Here is a 22312-nt window from a genome sequence, read left to right as displayed (position 1 = left end):
TTCTTTATTATAAAATACTTACAAATCAAGAGAACTCTGTTCATTTTGTGCACAGGTTTTCAGAATGGAACAGTTTTTTTTGTTTAAAATGTAAACTTTGTGATATTATTAGTGTCCCAGATTGCATTACACAGATTTTGTTCTATATCCTGCACTGGTACAACACACCACACAGATATAACACTATTGTAAATAAAGCATTTCAGCCACGACTAGCATATATATATGTAATATATATATATATGTATGTATATATATATATAATTTTAATCAGTTAACAATTAATTAATGTTATCCTCAGTCAAAACTGAATTCAAACTAACCTTAAAAGTATTACCTTCTGAGTATGTTAGAATTATACTTCCCATAGGATATTTAAAATATTTTAACTTTCAAGTACATTTATAAGGTATGCCAGTAGTGAGAAAATAAAGTCTTAAAACTTGAATACAATCACCATATAAAAATTTCAGGAAGTGCAGAAGCTTCTACTGTACAGGCAATCCTGTCCTGAAGTTGGTTTTGAGACACAGCACTGACTGCACAACGCAGCTCTACCTTTGCAAAAGTGTCAGAATGCACAGCATGGAAGGAGAGGAGGATGCAAAATCTCACACCTTCTCTTCTTCGTGTCACTGGGGCATTCAGACCCAAAGATCCCTTGCTCTCCTCTGGAAACCATGTGACTCAGGCCGTGTTCACAAAATCCCTGTCTCTGACTACTGCAGAGTGAGTCATTTGGTGTTCCTCTCCAGGGCCAAACACTCTGTCTCTGACACTCTGGGGGTGTCCATGACCTTTATGAGAACTGTTTTGGCAGAGTACTTGAAGACAAAGACCTTCATTAGCTTGTACCGGTAGCTGCATTTGATAAAGCTGTAGAGCACAGGATTGACTCAGCAGTGTACCAGCAACAGGCACTGCATGGCATGCAGTGTTGTGAAGAGTATGTTCTCCAGCTGGCAGGTGAAGGGGAGGTAGTGCAGGATGGAAAAGATGCCCAGCAGCACCACCACATGGTAGGGGAGCCAGCACACCAGGAAGACCACCACATAGGAAAAGATGATCTTTCAGTTACTGTGCTTCTCCTGGTCACCTGACACCAAGATGGCTCTGGTGAGCATTAGGTAGAAGATAGTTATGATGGAGAAGGGGTCAGCAAAATCCATGACAACAGAGACTAGCTCCATGCTGATCAGCCACTCCTTGATACTGTGCTCGGTATAGAAGGACTGGCAGTAGGTCTCATTGTTGGAAGCAGATGCGATGATCTTCATGTAGTAGTTGTCAGGCAGATACACAGAAAGCCAGCAGCAACATTCAGACACACAGGATGCAGCACACCATCTTCTTCCTGTAGCTGGAGGTGCTGGTGAAGTAGGTGATGGAGAGGTAGTGATACCGCTGTTTACCGGTGACGAGTTCTGCTCCTTCTAATGTTGAAGATTGAACACTAGAGAAGCACACCAAGGCAAGCATATTAAGCAGGTTTTATTAAAGGTAATAATACAGACTTCTCCCGGCAGGAAGAAGGGGGCCATGGCTGATGTTCTAAAAGTCCCCAGAAGTGAGCGTACCCTACATCTTTTATAGGTTAAAGTCTCTTTTGTTCTCCAGTTTTCTCCCCCCTTATCTCTCTCTCCTTCCTGCCTATGTGACTAGGCCTGGTTTTGCATTAAGTGAGAAGCCATGGGCAAGGGGAGGGCCATGGTGATTCAGGCAGGCAAGGGCCCAGGGGGCATTAATTAGCAGCTCCTTGCTTGCAGTCCTTGATAAAGGCAGGTAAATTTGGTAATCAATGGGCTCCGGAGATCTTTGACATTCCATTCTTCCAGGAGCAGTCTCCAACTTCCAGAGGCAGATGGCTTCATGGCTTCATTTCCTCAAATTGACCTGATTTCCTATTTCTACACTAACTACCTGTCCTTAATTCTGGCTTCAGTAGTGGTCCACGCTCATGCAGGTGAAGAAGATGCTGCCAAAGAGGTTGATGGAGAAGATGAGGTGTGTGACCTTACAGGTGAACCCACCCATCTGTCACTGGTTGTGCTGCACTAGACTGACCACCCAGACTGGGATGGTGAGGACTACCCACAGGTCTACAATGGCAACATTCAAGATGTAGCAGTGAGTGTTGTAGCCTGTGGTCTTGACCTGGATGTTTATCCAGACCACCAGAGTTGGCAATCATGCCGATCACAAAGATAAAGATGTAGATGAAGGAAAGCATGTAGAGCAAGATGCTCTTGTGGGGCATGATGGGGCACTGTACTGTGTCCACCAGGATGCAGTCACTACTGTTGCATGGCCAGCTGAAGTCATAGAAGTTCCCTGGCTCCATGTAGTTGGAGAAATTCAGATCCACGGTGGACAGGAGCGAGAATGACCTACAGTGAACCAGAGAGATGTCAGAAACATTCAGTAGGGAAACTCGACTTCCAGTCAGAACACTTTTCCAGGATCCTGATTAGGCCCAGCTGTTTAGCCTAAGTTTCTGAGGTGTCCTTACAAAGAAAGAAGAAAAGAAAGCAACAACACAAGAATGGTGTCACACAAAATAAACACCCAGAGACTTGTCCACATAGTGCCCAAAGACAGAAATTGCATTTGTCTTCTATCTTTTCATGACTGTGTTTTCAAGACACCCTCAGCCTGGCTGTACCCAGGGTATGAAATCAACATGGTACAGGGCCAAATAAACATCAGGCTGCTGAGCCTAGCCACAGCAGTGTTGATGGCCTGCTCCTTCTCAGCAGGGGACAGTAGCTATTTAATCGAGGTCTTCCAAGAATGGCAGGGTTGGTCTGCCCCTGGCATGTTGAATTACAAGTATCCTGCTCTGGTGTCTGGTTGAAAGCATTTCAAATCTTCAACCCAATTTGCATTTAAAACATGACAGCACTTATTACCTTTCTCCATAACTCATGCACAAACCTATATCTTTGTTCCCTTAGTATCAGCCATGAGGCCACTTGGTGCTCAGTCAGCATGTGTGCAATATCCTGTAGCCCAAATGCACCCAAAAACCACAGACTCAGATGACTGAAAAATGTCAGCTGAGGGCACCATCCAGCTACCTCAGGCCCTGACCTTCACCTAGTTTTCCGTTCCTTTATTTGTTCAACTGCTGCATGAGTGTGTGCCAAGACCTAAAGCACAGAGGTCACCTCCTGCAGTCTTTCTGGAGAACTGACATCTGCCAGCTTCTCCCTGCTAACCCAGCTCCATGGTCAGCACTTCACAGTCAGCAAGGGCTTGGCCATAGTTATTCCCAATTCTGGAATGACTTCACAAATATGGTGAGAGCTTCTAGGAGCTGTTTTCTAGTGTCTTTCTGCCTTAACAGCCCTGAAATTCCACCAAAACCTCACTGCATGCTGAGAAAAGTGAAAGGGACACCATGCCTGACTCCTCCCCTCCAGGTACGTGTCAGTTCTGTCACCTGCCTCAGGTGCTGACTGACCAAGAATCAGACTAACCTGCCAGTCTATTCAGAGTCCAGGTTACACACAGGAACTTCTGCAGGATCCAGGACAAGAGTCAGTGGGTGCCAGGTGGACTTGCCAACTGAGAAACCAAGGTAGGGACATTCCCAGGTTGGAATTCTGGCTTCTTCACCCAATAGTGTCCAAATTAAGACTCACTGGTTACCCTGCCTGCATCTAATGCCTTAAGACAGCAGCACTCACCTCAGCATTACCTTAGGGACAGGGCCTAGCCCAGAGTCTGTCAGTAGCAAATGCTCAATGAGCCATTACCCAACACTGACCAGGGGGAAGCAATCAACTTCTTCCTCCCCTTTAGAAGAAAAGCAAAACCTCACCTGGTTCTTCTTGCTTTACATATTAGCTCTTACTGGCTGCATAATAAAGTCCTCACAGAGTGTCCAGGAGCCCACAGAGGATGTGCAGCTGGACAGGGCAATTTTAGGAAAGCATGAACAAAGTCCCTGAGGACAGATGATGCTTGCTGCCTGCCAGAAGCCCCTCCACAGTCTCAAAATGCTCAGAAGGCTGTCCCCCTGAATTCCAACCACAGGAGACTGTCACAGGCCTGGGTGGTTCCCGTGTGGGATGCAGGTGGTCACAAATTCCTCTCCTGGTGGCTTAACTCAACTTCAGTGTTCTCCATGCCAATGGAAGGTCTGGGCATCTGGGGCAGCCACATGCCCTCTGCTCCTCCATGGTGTGGGTCACTGACCCTGTAGCCAGGAAAGAACCCACAGTCCAGTGACCCTAAATATGTGGAAGCTGACATGAAGGCACAGGAGGGCACCCAGAGGGCAAGATGGAGTTAGGACTAACAAACTCAAATCAGAAGACATTGACCTGTCCTAAAAGCTTCAAGGACCCCAAAAGGATGTGGGCCCAACAGGGCTATAGAGGGTGCTTTCCAGAAGACAGGTTTCTAGTCTTCAGAGTGAACTCAGGGCATCCAACCAGTTCCACGCTACCTTGAAGCCACTCCTGCCACCTCCCCTTGGCCACCGAGTGCCCTGTGCTGACCTTCACTCTGCACCTGTGTCTCCAGATAGAATTTCCTCTGCTCTTTTGCATGGCTCCAATGCAGAGTCCCTAAAGCAGTTGTCCTGCACCTTTCTTCCCACCTCCTTAAATCGGAACACCTTTGCAGTACAACTTAGTTAAAGGAATTTTAGCCCCCAAATGTCATCTGTCCTCACAGTCACTAGAAGAAGAGGAGTCTGATGGAGGACAAACCACAGCCCCACAACCACGGGGACCTGAGAGAGTGCTTTGCTGGCAGTGATTTTAGCCCATTCTCTGCCCCCACAGGCACAGCCTGGATACTTGGCAGGGACAACCTTAAGTTCTAGAGCAAAAAAGAAAGGAAGGACACTGAGCCTTTCACAGCCTAAACTTGGGTCTGAACCCAACCTACCACTCTTTCACACCTGGGAAAGGCTTCTCTGGCCTGGGCATCCCTTGTCCTCCAGGGCACCACACAAGGTAGCCCTGGTGCAGTTCAGTGAGAATAGCCCCAGGTAGGGGCAGGAACACAGAAGAGAGGAGGATCCTCCTGGGGTTGAGGTGTGTCCTTCCAGGACCCTCCAGTCTCCTGCAAATCAACTCTGACTCTCATCTCCTCACCTGGCAGCTGCCAACCCCCATTATCCTCCAGGTCAGAGCGGAGGTATGCAATGGGAAGAATTCAGGGACCCTCATCCAGCCCTTTGGTCCCTGCCTGTGCCCCCTGGGCCTGGAGTTTCACTGAATTTCTGGGACAAGCATGCCACCCCCAGGCACACCCTTCTCTCCCCTCAGAAGGTGGCATGGGTGGGAGATCTGGTGCAGGGAAACATCTCTCACTGCCCAAGGCTGAAGCAAGGAGCTGGCAGGGAGTCTTCGGCTGGCCCCTGAGCACTGATCACCCATCACCAACCACTAATCACTGGCCACCAATCACTGGCCTGAAGAGCAGCAACACAAACCCAGACTGTCGCTGGAGTCAGAGACCCACACCCTCACCACCCACCTTCTCCTCATGTCTGAGTGGGCCTCTCCTCCCCACTGTAGATGACTCGAGCTCAGAGAGAAAGGCCACCAAGTGGCATGGAGTAATCAGATTCTCCACAGATTTAAGTGGGGAATTAAAGGAAACAAAAAGCCAAAAAGCACCACACAATAGCTCAGCCTGGAAGCAAAGGAGGGTTGTTTCCAAAAGAGGATCCTGGCAGAGAGAAGGTCCCCTTGTCCTGGACCTGCCCAGTCATAGGGACTGGCATCTGCAACTACCACCTGTGGGTGCCTGGAGTGCCACTTCCTGCTGGTCTGTCCACTGTGGGAGCACTGAGCTTGCAGAGTTACCTGCTTAGACCTCAGCAGGGGCCACATCTGCCAGGAACAGAAGCTTGGGAGGCAAAAGTCACCTTCACTCAGAGTCCCTCATTTCCCACAGCCTGGGACAAAACTCCCAGTGGAACCTGAGCATGGAGGCAGGAGGAAGAGTGGACCCTAGTTAACTCCTGTAGTACCCTGCACAGGAGTCTCTACTCTCTCCCACAAACCCAAGGAATTGCTTGGTCTTACACTGGAAGAGCCACTGCAGCCCACACAAATACACAGACCACCTCACTCCTCAACAAAGACCTTACACACCTTAGCCAGTTCCACCGGCCTGTTTACGCTGACAGCAGGGAACATGGAAAACCCACAGGTCACTGGTCTACTGTTGGACCAAACACAGCTCATTCCTGCCAACTTGAGGACAAAGAGCAAGAGGAATTTTGGATCTAAATCTGTGTGTTGTCTCTGTCTAGACTCAGTGTCCATGCCTGCACAGGAAGGAGTGAGACCCATCTCACACACTTCAGGTGTATGGCATCTGTGCAGAGGTTCCAGAATAGATGAAGGGTCTTGGAATAAAAGATGTTTCCCATTCTAGGATTTTACAAGTTCACATATTTCTCATCTTGAAATATTTGCCTGTACCCAAGTGTACATACAAGATGCTTATTTAATCAGTTATTGATTACTAGGAAACATTACAGATCACATAAATGTCCATCAACAGAGGAATGGTTCAATAAACTATAGTGCAGTCTCTGTCTGGAATATAAAATAGCTATAAAAAGGGAGGGGGACTAATTTATATGAGCAAAGAAAGTTATGACATGCTAAGTGAAAGGCAAAGTGTGAATATCATCCCTTTGATGTAAGAGAGAAAGCAAAACCCAAGTATATCTTCATATGTAGATGTACATGCACTGAGGCAGAGATCTTCAGTGAGTGCAAACCTGACTGGAAGAGGAGCAAAGGGGACAAAGGAGCATAGTATTTCTTACTCTGTAATTGTCTGCATTATTTGATATTTGACATAAAAATTATGTAAATTTAATTTGAATTTTTTTTGTGGTGCTGGAGATTAAACCCAGGGACTTGTGCATGCCACGCAAGTACTCTACCAAGTGAGCTATATCCCCAGCCCCAATAAACTTAAATAGAGGGGGAATGATCCACAGAAAAAGTAAGGCTCATGTTGTGTTTCTGCTGATCCCAGAGGACACATCAAGAATTAAAAGCCACAAGCACCAGTTTACATCCTTCTTGAATCTCGCACTTCTGTCTCATCCATTCCTGTCCACAGGGTCACTGCTTTGAAGACCCTACCCACCACCTGCACACACCCAGCATCCATGTCCACCATGACAGGAGGGGGCCAGCACTGGACATGTAATCCATTCAGCTCTCCTCACTGGCCTGGGTCTGGAAAGGGACTCATCCATCCACCTTCACAGTACCAAACTGTGCAGAGGCCTTTCCTGGGAGATGCTCCTCTGGTTTCTGAGGTTTGTTATCATCAACCATACATCCCTAGTGACCCTCTAGCTGCAGCCAGCAGCCTGGCACTTAGCTGCATTCAAATGGTTTGCCTGAGCTCACCCCAGCTCTCAGGGCAAGGCCAGAATTAGAAGTCTCCAAGTTTAGCATCTCCACAGGGTGGTGGTTTGCTCTGAGATTCACATGCCCTCACCCTCATTAGTTCCTTCAAGAGCCTGCCAAGTGTTCAGGTGTCTGGCTCAGGTTCAACAGCTCCCCATGTCACCTCACAGCTTGGGGAGATTCCCAGGTCATTTCCTTGCCCCTTGCTTCTCCCAACTTCTCCCCACTCAACCCCAGGAAGGTGTTCACACCCCATGTTCCTACCCAAGGCTGGTGCCTCCCACCATGTCTCCTCCCTTATCCTATGGCCACACAAGCAAAGTGACCTGACTTGAAGAATCAGTAGTCCTCATGTCTGCCTGAGGACAGTGACCTTGGCACTGTGATGGGGTTTCCAAAGGCCTCTTTTATGTCCTCACCTAGCTAATGTCTATAGGGCCTCTTCAGGATACTGCTCTGGGGCAGGTGGAGATGGAGAATGAGGACCATCTCCAGCTGCCAAGAACTGAGGAGGTCAGGAAGATGCAAAGCCAAGCACCATCCTTCAGGCATGAGCAAGGCAGCAGGTACCTCCTACAGCAGGGGAGAGACTCTCACGCTAGTGACCTATGGGAGGCTTCTGGAAGAGTAGTAATCCAGGGGCTCAAGGAGGGTACTGAATTGCAGAGTCACCCAGCCTGGGGGTGAGGTGAGAGTGGACCTGGGGAGGAGGGTGGGCAGGAGTTCTTACAGGTCAGGACAGTCTGTTGAGGAGCCAGTAGAAGATCTTGAGCAAGGCCACAGTGTGGGGCAGAAGAAGTTTTGAGGACAGAGGTGACATGCTGACCCTGAGGCCTGGAGGGGTGCCCTCATAGTTGGGTGTGGAACAACTGCAGCAGGCACCCTGGAAGAGGCCCTGCAGCTCTATGGGAGGCAGATCTAGCCTTTTTGCATATGTGTGGACTTCAAAAATACTAGACATAACAAAGTTTTTGGTTTCATTCTAAATTACACCTGCATGCATGTAATCCAACTGAACAGCATTTTAATACCATTCCTGTTGGTAAGAGTAAAACTAAGTCCCCTGGTTGCCTTGTTTAAAAGTGCAAATGCCTTCAGACCCCAAAGTCCATTCATGTTCTACAAAATCACCAAGAAAAATAATCTAAAGATCTGGACTCTCTGAGGCCCTTTGTTTTCTCCTCTTACAGTTTATAAAGTGACTTCTCCCCAGCCTCAAGTTGGAGTAGTGTCAACCAGTTTCCCTCCTGTCGACTTAAAAACAGGAACTCTCTGCCCAAAACCATCACAAAAAAAAAAAAGTCACTGTTCTGATTAAGTAGGGTGTTATGTGTGGGTTTTTTCTTTCTTTCTTTCATCCAGAAAACCTATGCTGGACTTGTTCTGGGCCTGGTTAGAAACCATAATACCTTCTCCACTCTCTAAGGACTTGCTGTTAAATGGGATAAACTCACTTCCAAAGTCTTGGAGTTAAGCATAAACTGCTGCTTTGAAACTTTCTGGGACATTTTAAAAATTAACTGCAATGCATGATCCTGGGGGGGGGAGAAGAGCAGCAACAGGTAGACATTCCTCAATTTCCATGGCTTTGGCATCCCCTCCTCCACCCAGTCTCCTGGAGGCTGTGACTTAAGCTCAGAAGTTGTGCACATGTTTAGGTGTTTATAGCAGAGAAGGGGGAAAAAGAGCAAGTTGTTTCCAACGTGCAGCTACACCTTAGAGAAAACCTTTGCATCTGGGTTGAGCTCCTGATCCCAAGGGAAGAAGACCAGCAGTTCATCCCTTCAAGTCCACAGAAAGTGCAAGCACAGAAATAAGAAACTTCAGCTTCCACTGCCTATGCTAGCATGTTTTTTTTTTTTGATCTCCACATTGTCCTGGAATAAATAAAGGGACTACAAAAGCAGCATATTTCTTTTAGAATAAAAGAAGAGAGCTGCCACACTAAGACTGCAGGCTGAAGTGTCAGGGAATGTCTCTGCCCCAAATACCTTGAAGGGTCTGTAAACCATTTACAGAGCCCACTCCCACTTTTGAGAAACTAATTAATTCTGTAGTGAGCAAATGAATGACAAGAGAGAAGAGAGAGAGAGAAAGAGAGAAAGGAAAAGGGGAGAGAGTTGGAGAGACATCCAGTCTGACATATACAACTTCTCAATCTCCCTGGAAGTTACAAGTCTTAGCTAACCATTCATTCCTGGCTTCACCTCACATTAATTACCCTCAGCCACCCCAGAAAGCCACATGTATGTTATCAAAATAGAATAAAATTTACTTTTGCCCAAATAACATATGTAAATTATCAAATACTAGACTTTTCTGTGGTGCTTTCTTTTTTCCAATTACAGTTAGACTTAACACTGTCTTAAGAGAATAATAAATACTTAGATTAGCAAAGGTATAATCAAGAAATAAGAAGACCAGAGTTGTACTTAACATTAACAATTATAGCTTCCATACTACAGGATCTGGTAATTTCCCAAAACATTGAGTTCAAACTGTAAGGAAAAAATGCAGCTCAGCTTGGGACCCACCACAGCGATTCCAGCCACCACTGCACACTCCCACTGAACTGCCGCCCACTCGCCTGTCTCAGTTGTGGCTTGCCAATAGCTCCCAGAAAAATGCACCATGAACATGAGGCCTCACACAAAAGACTTCATTATGCGTACAACTAACACGTCCGCTCCAGGGTGAAAAGAAAGGAAAAAAGGGAAGAAGGCGTATGCGCTTCTCCCAGATATTGGAATCTCCCGGGCTGGAAGGAGCCAGTAGCGGAGGAGAATACTTGCAAGCTGACTGGTGAACCAACAGCTAGCTAGAATGTTAGGAGATAATGTGGGAAGCAGGAAAATGGTGGCAGCATAAGCCAGAAATTCCTGTAATGTAAGAGGCGAGCAGAGCGCAGATTGACAAGTGGTTGGGAGGCGGGGTATCAGCTTTATATTACATTCCCCCATTTTTGATTTTATAAAAAAATTTTTTTGTGTACATGGATGAAGGTCAGTCTTCTGTAATTACTTCCTGCTGAGTGTGGATGTAGAGCTGATTCAGGGGAGAGATATCGTCATGGCAGAAATAGTTGGGGACTTGATAGTTCCTCTGCGGACACACCTGTAGCTGGGCTCTGATTTCTGTAAGATCCTGATAGTTTTGTAATAAAAGCTGATTGGTTGACATGGAAGTAAAAAGACAGGGGGCTCCCCTTTTATGGCTGGCATTCTATTGGAAAAAAATGTAGTGGTTAGGAAAATTACAAACAGGAATGCAGTCCTCATGGCTGGGCATTGTTGTCTGGTGTTTCAGTTGTCTGGTTCCCAATTTCTGGAATGGGAGAAAGGATGGAGGGTTTCATGATCTTCAGTCTGAGAAGAAGGAGTCCCACAGGAGTAGCCAAGTATCGGTTAGAAGAAACCTGTGGGTTAGGAACTGAAGAGGGGTTAGTGGACCAAGAATAGAGTTTAACCCTGAGAATTATGTAGCCATCCTGGTAGATCTTGTACCTTGACAGCTGTTGGCATGGCCAGGATCACTGTATGGGGTCCCTGCCACTTGGGAGATAGAGGGATTGTAGCTTCCTGAGGAGGAGAAATAAGAACTTGGTCTCCTATTTGAAGAGGTTGGGTAAGGAGGTCAGATAAAGGTTTAGGTAGGGTGGAATCAGCATAACCCCATAGAAATGCTCAAGTGTGATTTAGGAGAGGAATGGATATTTGGGAAGGAAGAAGGGAAGGAAGGGGCACTATCTTAGGGGGCAGGATGGGACGACTGTACATTAGCTCAAAAGGGGAAATATTAGTTGGTTTCTTTGGGAGTGAGCAAAGACGCAGAAGAGCAAGGGGCAGGAGTTTAACCCAGTCAAGGTGAAGTTCTAAAGAGAGCTTGGTTAAAACATTTTTAAGAGTTTGGTTTGCTCTTTCTACTTTGCCTGATGACTTTGGGTGAAAGGGAATGTGGAAATTCCACGGGACCCCAAGAGCCTTGGCAAGTTGTTGGGTGACTTGGGAAATGAATTCAGGTCCATTATCTGAGTGGAAGGAAGCAGGCACTCAAAAACAAGGAATGATTTCCTGAAGGATGAAGGTAGAGACAGTTATTGCCCTTTTTTTGGAGTTGGGGATGGCTTCAATCCATCCCGAGAAGTTGTCTATCATAACTAATAGGTATTTAGATTTTTTTACTGTGGGCATGTGAGTGAAATCAAGTTGCCAGTCTACCCCTGGAATGGTGCCATGGGCTTGGTGAGTTGGAAAAATGGGGGGTCTGACAGCTGTAGGATTTGTTTGCAGGCAAACTTCACATGAGGAGGAGAGTTCCTTCAGAAATGAGATATCAGAGGAGGACAGTTGCAGATGAGTTTTAGCAAATTGTAAGAGTGAAGAAAGGTTGGGGTGAAACAGATGATGGAGGTAGGAAAGTATTTCCCTGTTGGGGGTGGTGGAGGCAAAGGATCATGGAGAGCCATAATAGGGACTGGCATGGACGAGAGGGCAGCCCTTTTAGCCTCCTCATCTGCCTTGTTATTACCTGAAGAAATGAATGATTGATTTGTTTGATGGGCTCTACAATGTACAAGGCCTAGAGTTGCTGGGAGGCGAACAGCCTCAAGGAGTTTTAGAATGTAACTAGAGTTGGCGATGAAGTTTCCTTTTGTAGTAAGAAGGCCTCTCTCTTTCCAGATAGCAGCATGAGACAGGATAATGTGAAAAGCATATTTGGAGTCGGTGTAGACTGTGAGGAATTCTCCCTTTGTGAGGGTGAATGCATGGGTAAGGGCAATTAGTTCTGCCTGTTGGTTGGTGGTGTTGTTGGGTAGTGGTCCTGACTCTATCACTTTTTTAAAGGAGATCCAGCTCATTGGATCCCTTTATGGAGAAAAGAGCTTCCATCAGTGAACCATATGAAAGTAGGTTTGCATACAGCCCCTTCCTGGACGTTAGAGGGGCAGGGAAGTAACTCCTCCAGGGTCTCAAGGAAGCTATGGGTTGCAGAAGCATGTATTTTGGAAGGCAGGGGTAAAAGGGTGGCTGGATTTAAAGGAGAGCATGTTTTAAAGGAAATGGAAGAGTCCTCGATAAGAGCAGTTTGCAAGGCCAACACCTGAAAGAGTGGTAGCGTTTGCAGACCTTTATAAGTAAGAAGCTTAGATAGAATGATGAGGTGAGAGCACTTCAGTGGAAGCCCCAAAGGAAAGTTTCTTTGATTCCTGAGTCAAGACAAATGCTGCAGCTAATACTCTAAGACATGGCGCCCAGTCCCTTATGGTGGGGTCTAACCTCTTTGGCAGGTATGCTATTGGTCCCAAAGTGGGACCAAACATGTGTCCTAAGACCCCCAGGGCGAACCCACTTTTCTCAGAGACAAACAGGTAGAATAGTTTGGTTAAGTCAGGGAGGTGTAGGGCTGGGCCTTGAAGAAGGGCTTTCCTTAAGGTCTGGAAAGGAGCTTTCACTGTGTTGAGGAGAGGTTCAGTGGGAGTACCCTTTGAGGCCTCATATAGAGGAGCTGCCAGGATGGAAAATTTGGGATCCAGGATTGTAAATATCCTGCTAATCCCAAAAAGGAAAGGATTTCTTTCTTGGTGGATGAAGTGGGCATGTCCTGTATTAATGCTTTTCTTTCTGCAGTGATGGCCTTAAGTCCAGGTGAGAGGCTGACACCTAAGTAAACAACCTGAGGCTGGGAAAGTTGCACTTTTGCTGGAGAAACCCTGTAACCCTGTCAGCCAGAAAGTTTAAAAGCTTAATTGTGTCTCTTTGGGAGTCCTCAAGCATCAACATACTATAAGAGAAAGGAGGAAACGAATGTGAGAGAGGCAAGATCCTGAGATAGCGTTTGGCCAAAGGGATGGGGGCTGTCTCGGAAACCCTGTGGGAGAACTGTCCAGGTCAGCTGAGAAGAAACTCGAGTGAAAGGGTCAATCCAAGTAAAACATAGAGATCCTGTGAATCAGGGTGAAGTGGGACAGTAAAAAATGCATCCTTCAAGTTTAGCACTGAAAAGTATGTGGTGGAAGAATGGATAGAAGAAAGCAGGGTGTAAGGATTGGACACAATGGGAAAGATGGGGACCACTGCTGGGATAATAATGTGGAGGTCTTGCACTAGATGGTAAGATCCATTAGGCTTCCTAACAACCAGGATGGGAGTGTTATAAGGTGAGTTGGCAGGGCACAGGAAGCCTTTCTGCCTTAAATCCTGGATGATTGTTTGAAGTCCTATAAGGCTCCTTCAGGGAAGAGGATATTGGGCCTGGGCTGGGTAGGATGTTGGGTCCTTTAGATGAATGAGTACAGGTGAGCATTTAGCTACAGAGGGTGTATGAGTGTCCCAGACCTTGGGGTCAACCAGGGAGGGAGGAAGGGGATATGAGGACTCTGTTTGAGCTGTATATTCCTGTAGACTCATAAGGAGAGGAATAGCAGAGGAGTCTTGGCTGAGGCACATGGTGGGTGAGAAGGAAATAGAGGCACCCAATTTGGTTAGGATGTCCCTTCCCAGAAGGGGAATGGGACATGAAGGAATAATTAAAAAGGAATGAGTAAAGCCAATTTGTCCTATATGGCAGCTTATTGGAGGGGTTTGTAAGGGGTTATATGGTTTTCCCTCTACCCCAACATTAGAAGATTTGGCAGGGTAAGTGGGTCCCCAAAACCCCCACAGAACTGAGAAGGTGGCTCCAGTGTCTATAAGGAAAGGGATCTGCCTGCCTGCCACCGTAAGTGTCACCTGGGGCTCCTGATTGGTGATGGTCGTCAGGGTGCAGAAGACCCAGGCCCCTTCATTCATCCATTGCCAATCCCAGCAAGTCACTGGAGGGAGGGACCAAGGATGACCTGGCTCTTCTCTGAGCACCAGGGCAATCCATTGCCCAATGTCCCAGTTGGTGGCATTTTGGACAAGGACTTGGGGGCTGCTGGGGTTTGGGACAGACTCATGCCCAGTGGCCTTCTTGTCCACACTTGAGGCATGAACTTGGAGATCTTCTGGGAGCTTGGGTGCCCCTAGCGGTGGAGAGTTGGGCAGGTCTAGCTGACTGAAAGACTTTGGCCAGCATTTGGTATTTTAATTTTTTTTTCTTCTCTTCTGTTATCAACCTTGAATGCCACTGCTAGAACCTGTGGCTGTGGGGTAAGGGAACCCCTATCCAACTGCCTCAATTTGACCTTTATGTCAGTGTAACTTTGCAAAAAGTAATGTCATAAGTAGCTGCCATCCCTCTGGAGTCTCAGGATCCTGTTTAGTGTACCTGAGCATGGACTCTGTAAGGCGGCTTAGAAATGCTGATGGGTTTTCAGTTCTGTCCTGTATTACTTCCTGAAGTTTGTCAGTTAGTGGGTTGAATATCAGCTTTTCATAGACCTGCAAGGATGCAGGTTTGAAACACATCCCGCTGTAGACACCCAGCCTCGGTATTATAGTTCCATAGGGGCTCCCTATCTGGTACTGCTTCAGCCCCAATGGGATGGGTTGGGGTCGATTGATGAATCTCATCTGCATAATTGCACACCTGTTCCCAAACTCTTCTGTGCTCCTCAGGGGTTAGGGTGTTGGACATGATCATGTAAATGTCATGCCAGGTAAGGTTATAAGACTGGGTAAGGTACTGAAATTCCTTAATGAAGGTTGCAGTGTTGGTGGTGAAGGAGTCTAGCCGCTTCTCTATTTGGGACAGATCAGACAATGAAAAAGGAATGTGGACTCTGATTACTCCCTCCGCACCAGCCACCTCCCATAAAGGAGCTAGAACATGTGCACGAGACCGCATGGTGGGAGGACTTGGTGGGCTGAGTGGAGGAGCGGAAGGAGAAACAGAATGAGGCAAAGGAGAGGAATGAACAGGGGTTTCTGCATTAGGAGGCCTGTAAGGAGATGATTCATCAGCTGGATCAAACTCAGAAGAGAAAGAAGGGTTAAAAGGGGGAGGAGAAGCCAAGAGAATGTGTTCAGGTTTTTGAGGAGAGCAGAGATTAGGTTTAGCATGAAAGAAAGGAAAAACACGAAGGGGAAAGGTCTCTTTCCATTCACCAGGTCACCCACATATGTACTTAATTATACCTAGTATAATTATACATATAGTTATACCTAGTATAATGCTAGAATTTAGGGTGTCATAAATAGATCATTATGATTTACTATCTAAAGGACAGTTTGGCTCTAATTCAGGGAACAGGTGAAGGTGTTTGAGATTGTTTAATAAACATCTCAGGGGCGAGTTTGTCGGGGTGGAAGTCCTAGATCCCATGGCGAAGACTGAGAAACACCTAAGTTACTGATCGAGGCATCCCACGACCACGTGTTAGGCAATGAGAAGGTAGTACAAAGGTCTGGTCATCACACAGTACCAGTGTCTACCGGGCAATAGCTGAGAGAGTTTGAGGACCTGGCCAGGATTTCAAGAACGATGAGAAAAATAAAATGAGCCTCAAACCCTGAGAGAGAATCTCAGCACCATAAAATCAGGAATCCACCTGTCAGATAAGACCAACTATAGGGACCAACCGTAACTTTGAAAGTTGTGGCTGGGGGTACCCTCACACCTCAGCAACCTTGAGAGCCCTGGATACTCAACAGTCACTTCTCAGGTCAGCAGAGGTATGTTTAAGTGGTCTAGGGGACCTGCCTAAGGGGAACTCACCAATTTGGAGTCTAGTGTTGCATGTAGAAAACTGGGCGTCTGGGTAAATGGAAGGTGAGCCTGTATCCATGGGTACTGGACTATTGGATGGGGTTTTGCTTGCTTAGTCAGTGGAAAGTCCCATCCTGGATTTTGGCACCAGATGTAAGGAAAATATGCAGCTCAGCTTGGGACCTGCGGCAGCGATTCTAGCCACCACTGCAAACTCCTGCTGAACTGCCGCCCGCTCACCCATCTCAGTTGCGGCTTGCCAATAACTCCCAGAAAAATGCACCACAGACATGAGGCCTCATGCAAGAGACTTTATTATGCGGATGACTAACATGTCTGCTCCAGGGTGAAAAGAAAGGAAAAAAGGGAAGATGGCGTGTGCGCTTCTCCTAGATATTGGAATCTCCTGGGCTAGAAGGAACGAGTAGCAGAGGAGAATACTTGCAAGCTGACTGGTGAACCAATAGCTAGTTAGCACGTTAGGACATAACGTGGGAAGCAGGAAAATGGCGGCAGTGTAAGCCGGAAATTCCTGTAATGTAAGAGTGCAGATTGACAAGTGGTTGGGAGGTGGGGTATCAGTTTTATATTACACAAACACATTCTGTATTCATGAAGATTCTCAACCCAGCTTTCTGGTTCACTTAAAGTTGCTTCTTAAAGTGTTCCTCTTTCTGAAATTATGGATTTGCAGCCAATACTAGTTTCCACTTGATATAACAGAGGAAAAACAGTTAACAGTGGTGCCAAGCTAATCCCTATGCCAATTCTGGGCAAGCAGAATGGGTGGTGCGTCTTCTCACAAAAGTCCCTGCCTAGCAGAGCTTAAGTACTCACAGCAGCAAATAAACACCAGACTCCTCAGTTCAACAAATACATGAGGAAATTCCTTTGAACCAATGCCCTATACTTTCTCTAGTGAGAAGTGAAGCCCTGAATCAGCAGAGGAACTTTGCAACACAGAACTAATAATGTGCAGCCTGCACTTTGAGAAACCAGACCCTCAGGAACCCATCTCAGCTATCAGAAAGGATCCTCCTAACAAGCCCTCTTAGCTTAAGAGCAAGAGATCAGCCTGCCCTCTGCCTTTCTCAGCTGGCTGGTGCCTGGCCACATACCACTTCCCTACCTTGGGGCTGACTGGGCTCTGCTTTGCCTTCCTGGCTGTGAGTTTGCTCTCTCAGCACTGGGAAGTTTGGGGTAACTGTGAGCTCTGGAGCTGCAGGTGTCTGTTATATAAACTGCTGAAAGTTGCCTTTAGGTGGCAAATTTGTAGCCCTCATCCTCTTCCCCTGTGTTTCCCTGTCCCCTCACACAAGCATGCATGCAGACACCCAGAGTACACACACCCTCTGGTAAACATCCACTAGAGTCTTTTCTGGCACATGCACACTCTTGAGAAACTCAAGCCTTCCTTCATTTGCAGACTAAAATGAATCACAAGGTCTACACCCCTTGGAGGAAAGTGTCAGAAGAAGAAAAATTGAAAGAAATCCTAGTACTTTACAAAATCATCAAGTATTTATCTGGTCTCATGTAGATTTTTAATAATCCCATTAACACCAGGAGTTCTTTTAAATGCCTCTAGCTATAGGGAAGACTTTTTTCTGAAGACATATTACCCTGAACTTCTGAACTTTGGTGTTGATTTATTAAGCCTGTGTTCTCTGGATAATTCCTCCAAAACAGAAGTCCCAGGTTTGGTATAAACAACTAATCCATACTGTGCCATATAACTCAAAGTGTGCAAAAGCCCTTTTGTAATAGATCTTAATATATTTTATTTTATACATTTATTTGTAAAGGTCTTTAGATGCAAAATACTTAAGACTCTCTAAGGGTGTTCTGCAGAGACTGCTCCATGCCAGGCACACATTAAGTACTGATCTATGTGTTTGATAATGTCTTCTCTCTGGTGAGTTTAGCAAACATGTTATTATCATCATAATCATCATTATTAAAATCTACATTGTTATCTAGAAACAGATTGTACAGTACTGTACATGGAGGAACTCAACCTAAATATGTGTTTCAATGTCATGTCTCTAATGCTCCACTTAGTGAAATCAATCTTGTAAGCTTAACTTTTTCTTTTGGGTCTTAAGAACTGAACCCAGGGTACTTTGCCACTGAAATGCATCTCCAGTCTGCTTTTTTTTTTTTTTTTCCTAAACAAGGGATAGAACTCTGGGGCAAGTAACAACCAAGCTACATCCCCATCCATTTTTTATATTTTATCAGAGACAGGGTCTCACCGAGTTGCTTAGGGCCTCACTAAATTGCTTAGGCTGACTTTGACCTTTCTCCACCTCCCAAGTTGCTGGGATTACAGGCATGTGCCACCACTCCAAATTTTCTTTGAATTTTTGAGACTGAGTCTCACTGAGTTGCCAAAGCTGGCTTCTGCTTGTGATCTTCCTGCCTCAAACTCACAAATCTCTGAAATTACAGGCATGGGTCATTGCCCTCCCTGTCCCCACTGCTGGGCTTTTAAGACCATGCTATTTGACAACCTTGCCCCGGCCAGTTTTATGCAGCACTGGCCTTCATTCTACTTTCTGACTCTCCGGAAGTCCTTTAAGAACAGTTGAATTCCAATGTATGGAGGCACTAGCTGTAAACACACTTTCATCTCAGCTACAAGTTTTTGAGATTATTTTATGCAGCTACTAAAATAACAACAGATCCCTAAGTGCTGAACCTGTGGGAGTGAAAGGTCAGTGTCACGTGGCTGGAAAGCTTCAGTGTGAAGAAATCTCTTAACAGAAGTAATATTTTGCTTATACAAGAGGTTAGTATCTTTCCCCTGAACTGGGAAGAACCACTAATCAGCAGGCAGTGGGCAGCATGCACACCTGCTCTCAGGTGGCTGGTGCCAGGCATTAATCAGTCCCGAAGTCCCTATCCTGGGAAGAAGCTTTAATGTCCAGACATGCAGCATGGCAGTTCTTCCAGCCATATCAGACATTCCACCAGGATAGCCATGACACCAAACCCCTTCTGCAGTGGAAAGACTTAGAAGTAAGTTAAGGATCCTATCCTCCAGGGACCCAGGATCCCTGCATGGGCTCTGATCAGACAGACCTGGCTCCCAGCTGACCTGCAGTCCCCTCAGGCTGCTCAGCCCCTTAGAGGGTTAGGTTCCTGCTTTAACAGTTAATGAATTCTGTTCTTGCAGAAGCTCATTAGGATTCAATGAGGGTCCACATTAACTGCACTTTGAAGGTACCAGATGGGCTAGTTTTCCCCTCCTCTCATGTTTGTCATCACTGAGCTCTGTGGCACTGAGCACTTTTTAAGGAATGCAATAGGACATAACCCAGGGCTCCCAGCATTTTATGTTCTCTGGTGACTTCAAGAGGCTTCAAATCACAGCTAAGCACAACGCTGCTACCCATGCCTCTGTCAAGGATGTAACCCATGTTCTTTCAGTTACTCCTCACAAAAATAGTATTTTGTCCCACTTTTGTGACAAGGAATCTAAGGCTCAAAGAGAGCAAGTGAGCTGCCTAAGGGTGATTGCCAGTGTAGAGTGGCCATGCAGATCTGATTTGGCCAGTCATAGCACATGCTGTGGGTACCACAGAAAAACAAAGAAAATAAGTGTTGGGGACTAAGGATGTAGCTCAGTGGAAGACTTGATCTGGGCATGTACAGGCTGGGTTCAGTCTGATTTAGTGAAATCTTTTAGAAATTAGCAAGAAAGGGAGATAAAGGGCTTGTGCTTTGGCTAAGTGTTTCCATAGCATGCTATGCCATGGCTCTCTGTAGCACAGGCCAGGGAGATGAGGTTTTCTGCTCCTAAGTCCTTCATCCAACACATGAGAGCTGCTGGTGGAAATTGGGGGAACTGGGCTCTGAGATACTTCCTGATCTGCACTCACCTGGCCCAAGAAGCTCCCTTAACCTGAGGTCAGACTTTCCACAGTGAGCTACCTATGCACCCAAGCATGGGCTGCACACCTACATGGAAAGTTCAGGAGGGAGCCTTGCATCACCAGTGTCCCCTGCCCAAGCCTCTGACCAACTAACACATCAATTATGACCAAAGTGAGGGTGGGCTCTCTAGCACTCAGGCCCACCAACTACTACCTCAGGCCTTTGCCTCACCCTTGAAGGCTTTTCCCAGGGACTGCTGCAGGGCAGAGTTCTTCTCATTTTTCAGATTCAGGCTTAAATATGATTGCTTTAGGAAAATCATCTTTGACCCTGGCCGAAGTGCCTGCCATCCTAGTTCCTGTCTCATTAGTCTGTTTTCTTCTCAGTACTTATTACCATCCCATGTAACCAGTTTATTACTTGTCTGTGTCCCCAGAGCACAGATCTCTTCGCAGGAATGTTGCTATCTTAGTCAATGTAGTGTCTCCGCCATCATGTTCTTGGCATATCCTGGGTGCCTGTGAATGTCATGTAAATGAACAATTCAGAATCTCACTGGAATCAGGGTTTTGTTCCCCCTCCTGTATTTCATCCACTGTCTTTATTGTAGAAATGAGCTGGCAGCAGGGCACTGGGCACAGTTTAGAAAGGGCCCAGGAGAAACCTCTTAGGTCAATTTAACACATACTTTGAAAATGGGCAAATATTTGATAAGTACTTCATGCAAAGGGATATTCAGACTGTCAGCTTAGGGGGGAAAAGACATACAACTTTCTTAGTCCCTGGGGCATCAGTACCATCCAATAGCATGCCCACCAGAAAAACTGAAGTAAAAACTGCCAACCCTTAGCAGGGACAATGAAAAAACAGAATTTGCACACACTGGTGCTTCTCAAACTCCATGTGTTGGGGGGCCAGTTTTCTCCTTTTCTTTTAAAAAGTCCAATTCATTGCTTGGTTTCACTGAGCTTGCCTAGGATGATGCATGTTCCACGTGTGTCTCCTTACACAAATGTCACAGCATCTGAGCCAGCCTGAACATGTGCAATTTCTGGACCTGCCTCATTGCATATGAACAAACAGTTCATGGTCCACACTTGGGGCAACACCACTGCACCAGGTGTTGTGTGCACATTGCAGGACCACTTTGTAATCATGTACTCAAGTCCAGCACACACACACACACACACTCCCTCAAACTGAGAACATCACTGCAGCACACACACCCAACTGGAAAGTGTACATGCTGCACTGAAAGAAGCACTCAAGTTCACTTACAGCAGGAATGAAGGAGCCCTGAACTGAAAATAACCCAACATTACTAGAAAATAAAATTATAGACAATATTCTTCATGAACATAGATATAAGATTCCTTTTATAAAAGAGAAGAAAAACAAATGCAACAATATACACAATACACTAAAGGAAATGCAAGGTTGCTTCATCATCTGAAAATCAGTGTCACTAAAATTAAAGCACTTGACAAAATGCAAATTTAGCTAATGACAACTTCCTGTGCACTAAGAAAAGAATCATTTCTATTTTTTTCATTTCCTTGATTTGATACAGGACATGTGGATTTGATGTAAGCCAGATAGGGACTTCTAACTAACTGCATGCTTCATTATGGAAAATGGAACCCTGGGCCTTACCCTCGAGACCAGTGAGGCCACCATTCTCACCACTCCCTCTCACGTACTGCAATGAGGGAGAAAGAAAGAAAATGCACAAGTGTGACCTGGAAGGAAAGAGGCAAAGTTACTGCTATTAGGGCTGACAGGTTATTTATGCAAAAATCCTGATGGATCTGCAAAACTTCTTCAAGAACTAATGAGTGGATTCGGAAAGTCTAAATGCAAAGTCAATACATGAAAAGGCAATGGTGTTTCTATATGTCAGCAACAAACAACAGAAAATGAAAGTAAAAAATTCCTTCACAATAGCTTGAAAAACAGAAAAGACATGAGACCTGTACCCTGAAAACAGAGATATAAGAACAGACCAGGCTGAATGCAGAGGTGACACACTTGTGTCTCAGAGGACTCCATATTGTTATTGATTTTGTAGAATGTGTTTTTCTGTGTATAACCTCTAAATTTCACTTTATTCTATGTGGAATATTAAAAGCTGGTCATGTAGAAATTGAGAGCAGAAGGGTGGTTAGAGAGGCAGGGTCTGTAGGAGGAGGGCTAGGCAAGTTTGATGGACAAGCAACAAGTCAAGCTATGTCCTATGTTTAAAAAACCTTGAAGAAAGATTTTTGCATGTTTTCACCACAAAGAAATGACAACTGTTTGAGGAGATAGATGGGTTTACCCTGATTTAAACACTACACAATGTATACATGTACTGAACTCATCACATAGATCCTCATTAATGTGTGTATTTTATTTTTATGTATCAG

The 22312-nt window shown here is 45.8% G+C and overlaps 2 pseudogenes; one reads left to right on the top strand and one right to left on the bottom strand.

Annotated features, from left to right (window-relative positions):
* Positions 1 to 561: 561 nt before the first annotated feature.
* Positions 562 to 3263, bottom strand: LOC124975602 (atypical chemokine receptor 3-like; annotated as a pseudogene).
* A 137-nt stretch (positions 3264 to 3400) lies between these two features.
* LOC124975601 (ankyrin repeat, SAM and basic leucine zipper domain-containing protein 1-like) overlaps positions 3401 to 22312 on the top strand; it is a 69008-nt pseudogene continuing 50096 nt past the window's right edge.

This window comes from Sciurus carolinensis, unplaced genomic scaffold, assembly GCF_902686445.1.
Source record: "Sciurus carolinensis unplaced genomic scaffold, mSciCar1.2, whole genome shotgun sequence".
Taxonomy (NCBI): domain Eukaryota; kingdom Metazoa; phylum Chordata; class Mammalia; order Rodentia; family Sciuridae; genus Sciurus; species Sciurus carolinensis.
The sequence above is the reverse complement of the archived record's forward strand: the minus strand, read 5'-3'. Positions and strand labels throughout refer to the sequence as shown.